At 49.7% G+C, this 9,920-nt stretch overlaps 1 non-coding gene across 1 annotated transcript; it reads left to right on the top strand.

The window, feature by feature from the left end:
• The first annotated feature begins 2,889 nt into the window (after positions 1-2,889).
• On the top strand, positions 2,890-2,961 carry TRNAV-GAC. The gene has a single exon. It is a non-coding gene; the product is annotated as a tRNA-Val (tRNA).
• The last annotated feature ends 6,959 nt before the right edge of the window (positions 2,962-9,920 follow it).

Here is a 9,920-nt window from a genome sequence, read left to right as displayed (position 1 = left end):
TCCCTCCACCCCAGAACGCCCCCCTCAAATTCCCCCACTGGCAAGCTGAGGGGACCTGGTAACTAGGCTTACCAAGGTCCGGTGGGGGAATTGTATTTCCTGGCAGGATCCTTGCCGCGGGGACGGCTGCACGCACTGCACCTGCCGTCACCAGGATGTGACACTCCGCGTCGCTCTGGCAACGGGGCTGGGTGCAGCGCGTGCAGCCGTCCCCGCAGCAAGGATCCTGCCAGGAAATACAATTCCCCCGCCAGACCGTGGTGAGCCTGCAGGTAACCCTACCTCCAACCCCACATTTCAAAGGAATCTGCTTTCCTCCTGTCCGCTTTCTTCACTGTCCAACTTTCACACCCATACATAGTAATGGGGAATATGACGGCATGCATTAACTCGACCTTCGTTGCCAGCAATACTCCAGACTAAAGTCTTTTTTTTTATCTTTTTTATTTTCAAAACAATATGAAAGTTGGGGTTAAAAGGTAAAGGTAAAGGTTCCCTTGCTCGAAAGCTAGTCGAGTCCAACTCTAGGGTTGTGGAGATCCGTTTCAAAGCCAAAGAGCCAGTGCTGTCCAAAAGACGTTTCCGTGGTCCTGTGGCCGGCATGACTAAACACCAAGGCACAAGGAACGCTGTTACCTTCCCACCCCACCGAAGTGGTACCTATTTATCTACTTGCAATTTCTTGCTTTCGAACTGCTACGTTGGGGTACAACACTTCATATCAGTCTTTCCCTCTATTATAGTACCTCAAACATTCTCTGGATCTATATCATTTCCCCACCTTGTGCTGTCATTAAAAAAAATGCAAATACATGAATCGACAATTTCTTATTTTCTACAAATATAAACTTTGTCTAAAGATTCTGTTAAATTCTTTCATTAAGTATGTAGGAGTATATAGTAGGATCATCAAACGTAAACGTCATCAAACGTCTCGGGGATTCCCTCATCAGGAATATGGTAAGATCTACGCTGAACTGCAGGCTGTGGAAGGTCAGTAGTTCAGCAGTTCGAGACCCGGGTGCTGCATGATGGAGTGAGCTCCCGTCTCTAGTTCCAGCTCCTGCCAACCTAGCAGTTCGAAAGCAAGAAATTGCAAGTAGATAAATAGGTACCACTTCGGTGGGAAGGGAACAGCGTTCCGTGCGCCTTGGTGTTGAGTCATGCCGGCCACCTGACCACAGAAATGTCTGCGGACAGCGCTGGCTCTTCGGCTTTGAAACGGAGATGAGCACCGCAACCCTAGAGTCGGATTCGACTGACTTTCGAGCAAGGGAACCTTTACCTTTACCTTACCTCTATCAAAAAACCTCAAGGATTCCCTCAGAAATTTTGCATCCTTTTTGTGAGTTTCCTCCGGACTAAAATCTAACCTTCCTCTTCATGCCTCTCCTTTCCGTTGTCACCCAATGAGAGCTCACAGTCCCCATTCCCAACTCAAAGTGTGTCGTCGGGCAAGGATGATGAAATGTGTCATTCATGCTCACACCTCTGGGTCACCTCTGCTTTCGATTCAGGCAGTCAACTCTGGCTTCCTGTGGCAAAAAACAATAGTTGTCTGCCATCCCTTGGCAAATAGGGGCATGATGAGCTCACGATGTGAAGGGAGGCAGCCGCTCACCTCTGCTCTCGCTTTCACCTCAGGAACATGGCCGGGAATGACAAGGCCAGGAGCCCCGGAACAGGCCACACCTGGAACCTCCACAACCAAGGCAGCGATGGGGCCCTCCTGGGACACCTCCTGTGACAGAGAGAGCTGTGAAAAATTGAGTCGTAACGCAGAATAGAAATATGCTGCAGATTGGCTTGACACAGAAGCAACAGTGACAAACACACATTTATGGAGGATTGGCCCTCCCACAAGGGTTAGCCTCCATGTTCAGAGACAGATGCCTCTGTTCAAAGGCAAGATCTCCTGGGTGGTGGTGGTTCTTCTTCTTCTTCCTCCTCCTCTTCTTATTTATATTTATTTATTTATTTATTATTTCGACTTACTATACCGCCCTAACCCTGAAGGGTCTCTGGGCGGTTTACATGGTATGTTCTAAAAACACTCAATCCCTGACTAAGGCCACATGATATAGGGGTGGGACTGCCTACCAGCACCCCAGTGGTGGGCCTGTTGTAACTTCTGGCTCGGCATTTCTCTCCGGCGGTCTCTGGCATCTACCTGGGACGACTGCTTCGTCGGCGAGACCGTTTCTGGCGCACGCTCATGCTCACTCCGGCCTCGGCTCCGTCCTATTCGGCTCCGCCACGCCCACGAAACACGTCATAGTGCGTCTTTCTGGTCTTCGTCTCCGCCGTCGTCTGACGCTTGATGTTGTATCGGCCACCAGGGGTCGCTCTGCTGGCTTCTCGTTGCTGCATCGCCACCACGCCTCACCATCCAGGCTCTGCTTGCCGCCGATGTTCTCGCCGCCGTAGGTGCTGCCACCACCACACACCTCGTCGGAGGAGGGTGTCCCCCACCCATCTAAGGGTGGTTACCCATTTGCCTACTCACTTGATTTAATTGCTTTTGGGCCGCTGGGTGGGCGGGAGCTGGGACTCGGGCCAGGAACTCACTCTTCTTCCTCTTCTTCCTCTTCTTCCTCTTCTTCCTCTTCTTCCTCTTCTTCCTCTTCTTCCTCTTCTTCCTCTTCTTCCTCTTCTTCCTCTTCTTCCTCTTCTTCCTCTTCTTCCTCTTCTTCCTCTTCTTCCTCTTCTTCCTCTTCTTCCTCTTCTTCCTCTTCTATTTATTTGATTTATAAATCACCTGTTCCCTATGATGTAAGGCTTTAGGCGATGTACTACCATTAAAAACAATTTAAAAGCAAAACCCCCCAAAAAGGATGACTACATTATATCTGATGGCATCAGACAATTTCTTCAGAGATTTCTGGGGGAGAACCTGTAGCTCAGTGGAAGAGCCTCTGCTTGACATGCAGAAGGTCCCAGGTTCAATCCCCGGCATGTCCAGTTAAAAGAACCAGGCAGGAGGTGTTGTGAAAGACCTCCGCCTGAGACCCTGGAGAGCTGCTGCCAATCTGAGTAAACAATACTGACCTTGATGGACCAGGGGTCTGATAAAGTATAATGATAACAGAAGACAAAAACAAGTGTAGTAAACAGACGCAACAATTACAACTTGCCAAAAAGCTGAAGAACATGTAATAGAGAATTATGTCTACAAAGCAGGTACAATGAAAAAGTACAAAATGTAGACAGTGGAGAACTGGTATGTGCTACAATGTATAAACAGTGGAGAACTATTAAATAATTGTGTCCGGATGTTTGATAACAACGTTTCAAAGTTCATCCTTCATCAGGGTGTTCTGTAATAAAAGACATAACTTATTAAGTAAAGGAGAGCTATACAATGAAATTGCAAGGTCAATGTGTAAATCTAACCAACAAATTACCCCTTTAGGAACATAAGAACATAAGAGACGCCAATGTTGGATCAGGCCAAAGGCCCATCCAGTCCAACACTCTGTATCACACAGTGGCCAGAAATATCAGTGCCATCAGGAGGTCCACCAGTGGGGCCAGGACATTAGAAGCCCTCCCACTGTTGACCCCCCCAAGCACCAAGAAGACAGAGCATCACTTGCCCCAGAGCCCCTATCTATACCTTGTGGCTAATAGCCACTGATGGACCTCTGCTCCATATGCCCTTTAAGCTGCTGTGGTTTTCATACGCATACCGACACGCATTGGAAACAGTCTGTGCTAACATAAAATACAAGAAGCCATTCAGTGTAAATACAATGTAAATAAGTATAACATTGCAGAAATGCTTTTAGCAATTTTCACATAATGCACAGTCTTAAATGTCAGTGCTTGGAATTTCACTGCTGTGGAAATGATCAGAGACCCCAGAGCGGGGGAGGGGGGGCTGTCCCTGGTTAGTGGGAACTGTCAGCTCCTCGGAGGCCACCCCTGAATCATGAGCCCTGAGTTTGTCAGGCTTTCCCATGCGTCTAAATAACAGACCGTCAAAGCGATCAGCATTTTTAAGGGGCCTCTCCTGGAATAATAATTGTCTAATTGTAGCCCTCGATGGTGCCCCTCGATGTCGACGGGTTGGCAAATAATTGCATCCTGCAGAACCCTTTTCAGGCGGCGTGGCGGAGCGTGTCTCTCCCCATTTGCCATCGGCCTATCTCCTCCGCCATAGGCCGAGTCTTCTTCAGGAAGACAAATTAGCTCTCTCTGGGTGAGAGAAAGAGAGAGACAGAGCGAGTGTGTCCTTCTTTCCGCCTCCTTCCGTATTTTTAGTCTGTCTTCCGTGGAGATGCCAGGACTGTTGTTCGTGCGAGGCATCCGCCATCAAAAAATTACATGAAGTGGCATGGTAACCAGGATCTGAAGGGGGAAAAGACACAATAATAAGTGATTTGTGTGGGCCGCTGAGTGTTATTGAATGTCTCTCTGCTAAAGGCTTGCATGAGTTGGGTGGGAGAGGACCGCGACAGAAAGGAGATTTTTCCTCACAAAGGCTGTGAAAGGGAAGACTGTGAAAGGAGAAGCAACTTATCTGGCTGTAAAAGATTTTTCACTCTCCCTTTCTCCAAAAAGCTCAGAGTGGTGTACCTGGTTTTCTTCCTTGTCCATGAGAACTCACAGTAACCCTGCAAGGGCAGGCTGGGAAAGTGTGACTGGGCCAAGCCAGTTTGGTGCAGTGGTTAAGTATGCAGACTCTAATCTGGGAGAACCGAGTTTGATTCCCCTCTCCGCCACTCGAAGCTGCTGGATGACCTTGGGCAAGCCGTAGTCCTGACAAGAGCTGTCCTTGAAAACGAGCAGTTTCTGCCAGAGCTCTCTCAGCCCCACCTACTTCACAGAGTGTCTGTTGTGGGGAGGGGATGGAAAAGGAGTTTGTAAGCTGCTCTGAGACTCCTTTCGGTAGTGAAGGGTGGGGCATAAATCCAATCTCTTCTCCTTATCTCAGAGCTGTTCTCTCAGGAGCAGTCCTTGAAAGAGCTCTCTCAGCCCCATCTACCTCGCAGGGTTTCTGTTGTGGGGAGGGGAAGGGAAAGGCGTTTGTCAGCCACTCTGAGACTCTGAGTGAAGGGCGGGGTATAAATCCAATCTCTTCTTCTTCTTCTTCGTGCTTTGTGGCAGAGTGAGGAGATGAACGTGGGCCTCTGTGGCCATAATCCAATGATATAACCACTGCACCACACTGCCCACAAGACACTCGATTGCTGTGCAGTCCCATGAAGAGATTACACCCTTCTAAACTCATTTGCTTAAATGGATATGGAACTCCGAAACCCTGCTTGGGGTTAATGGTTCAAGACGAACGTGTTTCTTGTGGGCCAGGGGTGCCAGCCTCCAGGTGGGGCCTGGGGATCCCCCGGAATTACAGCTCATCTCTAGACGACAGAGATCAGAATTTCCCAACCCAGAGTTGGCAACCCAGAGCATCATCATACCCTGAAGTGGACCAGCTCCCAGAGTTTCTTATCCCATGACTGCTGTGTTTACTTAAGAGCCCTTGATGTGAAACTTTATCAAAAGGTCTCTAGCTAAAGTCTAGGTAAACAAAAGCTACTGGGTCATCCCTGAGAGCCAGTTTGGTGTCGTGGTGAAGTGCGCGGGACTCTAATCTGGGAGAACCGGGTTTGATTCCCCACTCCTCCACTTGCAGCTGCTGGATGACCTTGGGCAAGCCGTAGTTCTGATAAGAGCTGTCCTTGAAAAAGAGCAGTTTCTGTCAGAGCTCTCTCAGCCCCACCTACCCCACAGGGTGTCTTTTGTGGGGAGGGGAAGGGAAAAGGAGTTTGTAAGCCGCTCTGAGACACCTTTGGGTAGTGAAGAGTGGGGTATAAATCCAATCTCTCCTCTTCTTCTTCTGGCAGAGCCCTCTGCTTTCTGCACGCACTGCCCGGTGCCACAGGGGAAAGTCCCTGCAGGCAGCTGTGAGCATGGGCAGTGGGCGTGCTTGAGAGCAGACAAGGGCAAGACACACGAGCAGGGAGAAGTCATGGAAGGGCTGTAGCTCAGTGGTAGAGCATCTGCTTAGCATGCAGAAGGTCCCAGGTTCAATCCTCAGCATCTCCAGCTGAAAGGACGAGACAGTATTTGTATTTATTTCATTGGATTTATATCCCGCCCTTCCCACGAGCGGACTCGGGGCGGGTTGCGACAATAAATTGCAATCAATAAACGATTAAAAGTAGATATGAAGCAATAAAAACAGTTAAAAGATGGACATAGCAGCAATTATGTGTTCAGCAATCCTGAAACTGGGAACGATTGGTCCCACGGCTGAGTTATAAAGACCTTATCAGTAGCAGTCTCTCAGTAGCAGAAACTGCAGCAAGGACAGCAGGGAGGCCAATTGATGGAGGCCAATAGAGGTGATGGGAAAGACCTCTGAATTGAGACCCTGGAGAGCTGCTGACAGTCAGAGTAGACAATACTGACCTTGATGGACCAAGGGTCTGATTCAGTATAAGCAGGGGTCATTTTGTAGAAAAAGCAGTGCAGGAGCTCATTAGCATAACTCGTTAGCATAACTTATTTGCATATGCCACACCCCCTGACATCACCGGAAGTGTTTCAGAAGGCAACACCCACCGCTCAGGCTCCACTGGACTGTTTTGGATTGCTAGCTATTGGGGGGGGGAACGTGCAGATATGTCCTCGCAGAGGAGGGAGAGCTTGTACCTGAATAAAACCTGATCTTAAAGGTACCACTGGAGTGTTTTGGGCCCAGGGGGTGCTCTGCAACTTACCTGGCTGCTTCTTGCTCTGACTGAGGGCTGCTGGGAGCTGGGGGTGGGGCTTGTTGCATGTGCCCGCCCCCTGGACTCTTTACTGCCGGAGCTCCGCTCCTGTGCACTCCTGCAGGAAATGACCCCTTAGTATAAGGAAGCTTCATGTGTCTGTATGTTGGGGAGGGGCCATGGCTCAGTGGCAGAGCATCTGCTTGGTATACAGAAGGTTCCAGGTTCAATCCCCGGCATCTCCACTTAAAAGGACCAGGCAGTAGGTGATGTGAAAGACCTCCGCCTGAGACCCCGGAGAGCCGCTGCCAGTCTGAGTAGACAATGCTCACCTTGATGGACCAACAGTCTGATTCAGTAGAAGGCAGTTTCGTGTGTTCTTGTGTGTTCAGTTGAGAGGGAAGGAGTACCTAGTGGTGGGCGGAGGAGGGGAGGGGGCCCTGGGAAGGAGCTCTCTGCCAGGGGGTTCCCAAAACCTGGAACCGGCCTTGGTTTACCACATTGGGTAATGAGAGGTATGGGACGTGTGGTCAGGTATTCCACACCAGCACGTTTAATAGCCATTGACGGAGCAAGCGACTCGGTATTTATCTAATTCTCTCTTAAGAAGCCATTATCGCTTGTGGTTCTCTCTCTCCGCATTTGGGGGTCAATGAGTACTGGAGGTTAATTACACGTGGCGCGGCGAACGGCATCCTTTTATTTTGTCCTCTAATGAACTCAAGGCCCATCGTTTCTGTTGATGACCTCCCACCTCCCTGGTTCTGGCATTTAAAGGCAAGCAAGACACTGTCTCCATCCACATCTGTATCCAGTGCCTGTTCACACCTGGAAGAATCCACCGCTCACAAAAGAAGGCTTCCACTAGTGGAAAGTGGGTGTTGTTGAGTCCGCTGCAAGTAGGAGATTCTACCATGAGCTAAATCTTTGAGATTAGTTCTAGTTCAACAGAGATCAACCTGCGGCTGCGAAGCCCCCACTGGGGGCAGGGCCCCCCACCTAAAGAAACTGCCCCCCACGAACAGATGGCCAGTGGGAGATGAAGCAGCAGCAAAGAGAGGCCTATCCCAATGTGGCAGAGATGTCCCCGGCAATGGGGTGGCATTACTTCCAGGGTACACCGAAAGTGATGTTATTGTATTGGAGGCAACATGGGATGTGACATTACTGGGGTTTATAAGATTATGCATGGGATAGAGCAGGTAGAGAAAGAGGTACTTTTCTCCCTTTCTCACAATACAAGAACTCGTGGGCACTCCATGAAATAAAAGGAAGTCCTTCTTCACCCAGAGAGTGATGAACACATGGAATTCACTGCCACAGGAAGTAGTGGTGGCTACAAGCATGGACGGCTTCAAAAGGGAATTAGATAAGCATATGGAGCAGAGGTCCATCAGTGGATATTAGCCACAAGGTATAGCTAGGGGCTCTGGGGCAAGTGATGCTCTGTCTTCTTGGTGCTTGGGGGGGGGGACAGTGGGAGGGCTTCTAATGTCCTGGCCCCACTGGTGGACCTCCTGATGGCACCTGGTATTTCTGGCCACTGTGTGACAGAGTGTTGGACTGGATGGGCCTTTGGCCTGATCCAACATTGGCGTCTCTTATGTTCTTATGGAATGCTCTAGTATATGGGCAAAAAGGGTATGGTAAAAACATTGGTGTCTCTTATGTTCTTATGGAATGCTCTGGTATATGGGCAAAAATGGTATGGTAAAAACAGGGGCCGCGGTGGCTTAGAGGTTAAGATGCTGAGCTGCAGACCATAAGGTCTGTAGCTCAGCAGTTCAAGACCCGAGTGCCGCGTGACCGAGTGAGCTCCCGTCTCTGGGCCCAGCTCCTGCCAACCTAGCAGCTCAAAAGCAAGAAATTGCAAGTAGATAAATAGGTACCGCTTTGGTAGGTGGGAACGTAATAGTATTCCGTGCACCTCGGCGTTTAGTCCTGCCGGCCACATGACCAGGGAAATGTCTATGGACAGTGCTGGCTCTTGGAAACAGAGATGAGCACCGCCTCCTAGAGTCGGATTTGACCGGCTTTTGAGCTTCTGCCATAGAGTTTTTGCCCAAATGCCAGAGCGTCCCACATCGTCAGTGATACGATGACAGAACTTCTGGCACATGCCAGAAATGACATTGCCTTTCTCACTGGCAATGTATCTACAACACCTGGCTGAGCCTCTCCTCACTGCCAGTAAGCCCCACATCGCCCCTTTCCAATTTCCAAAGGGGAACCCAGCAGCCCTAGATAACCCATAATTGGGCCACCTATTAGTGGTACTCCTCAGCCCCCAGCTTCATCACCTTTCCGCAAACAAGCAGAGATTCAACAGGTGTGCCTTTTTTAACATGGAAGAGTAGTGAGATGCCCCACCTGTTGGATTTCTACCCAGCTGCAGCTTGGCTCTGCTGCAACAAGAGGGAGGGCCTCCTTGGTGAGGAGGTTCGACCCGCGGCAGACAATGTCACAGTGTCACATGGCTGCAGCTTGGCTCTGCTGCAACAAGAGGGCCTCCTTGGTGAGGAGGTTCGACCTGCGGAAGACAATGTCACAGTGTCACATGCCGTCTTCTCCTCTTGGAAGCCGAGTCCTCCCGTCTCCTTCAAACAGCGGCAGCTGGAAGGAAAATAACAGTAAAATTCTATCGCGGCAATAAAACCCATTAGCCATCTGAACACCCATTTCAATCAAATAATGCAGCCCATTCATATTTAAACAGGAAATATTGTTTAATGTTTATGGTAATGACCGAATCAAATTTTAAAAATTAAACATGGAATTAAACATTAAAGAGAGGCTCCAGAGTTCGGGGGGGGGCGGACAGAGGGACAGCTTGTTCCGGTGGAGTCACCGTGCGGCGAGGGTGAAGTCAAAACAAGTAGGCATGTTTTTATGAATAGTTTTACGCCGCATGGAGTGTCCCGTCTCCCCACGTTTCTGTGATCTTTCAGAGAGAAAGAGGAGTTGCGAAGAGGATTGCTGCGTGGCCTCCTCTCGACATACATTCTAACCGCAGGTGGCGCTTCCTGCCCTCACTCTGAATTGGCGCTCTGATGTCATCCCATAGCCAATTGGCTCTATAGCATTCTGGCACTGTCCTGTGATCCCTGATTGGCTGGGATGACTGAGCAGGGGGAATAAGTAACCAAGCAATACTGGAGAGGAGAAATCGCTCTGAGCAGCGGAAGGAAGGACGGAAGGGAG

This window comes from Gekko japonicus, unplaced genomic scaffold (genome assembly GCF_001447785.1).
Source record: "Gekko japonicus isolate JY-2015 unplaced genomic scaffold, Gekko_japonicus_V1.1 scaffold2062, whole genome shotgun sequence".
Lineage (NCBI taxonomy): Eukaryota > Metazoa > Chordata > Lepidosauria > Squamata > Gekkonidae > Gekko > Gekko japonicus.
The sequence above is the reverse complement of the archived record's forward strand: the minus strand, read 5'-3'. Positions and strand labels throughout refer to the sequence as shown.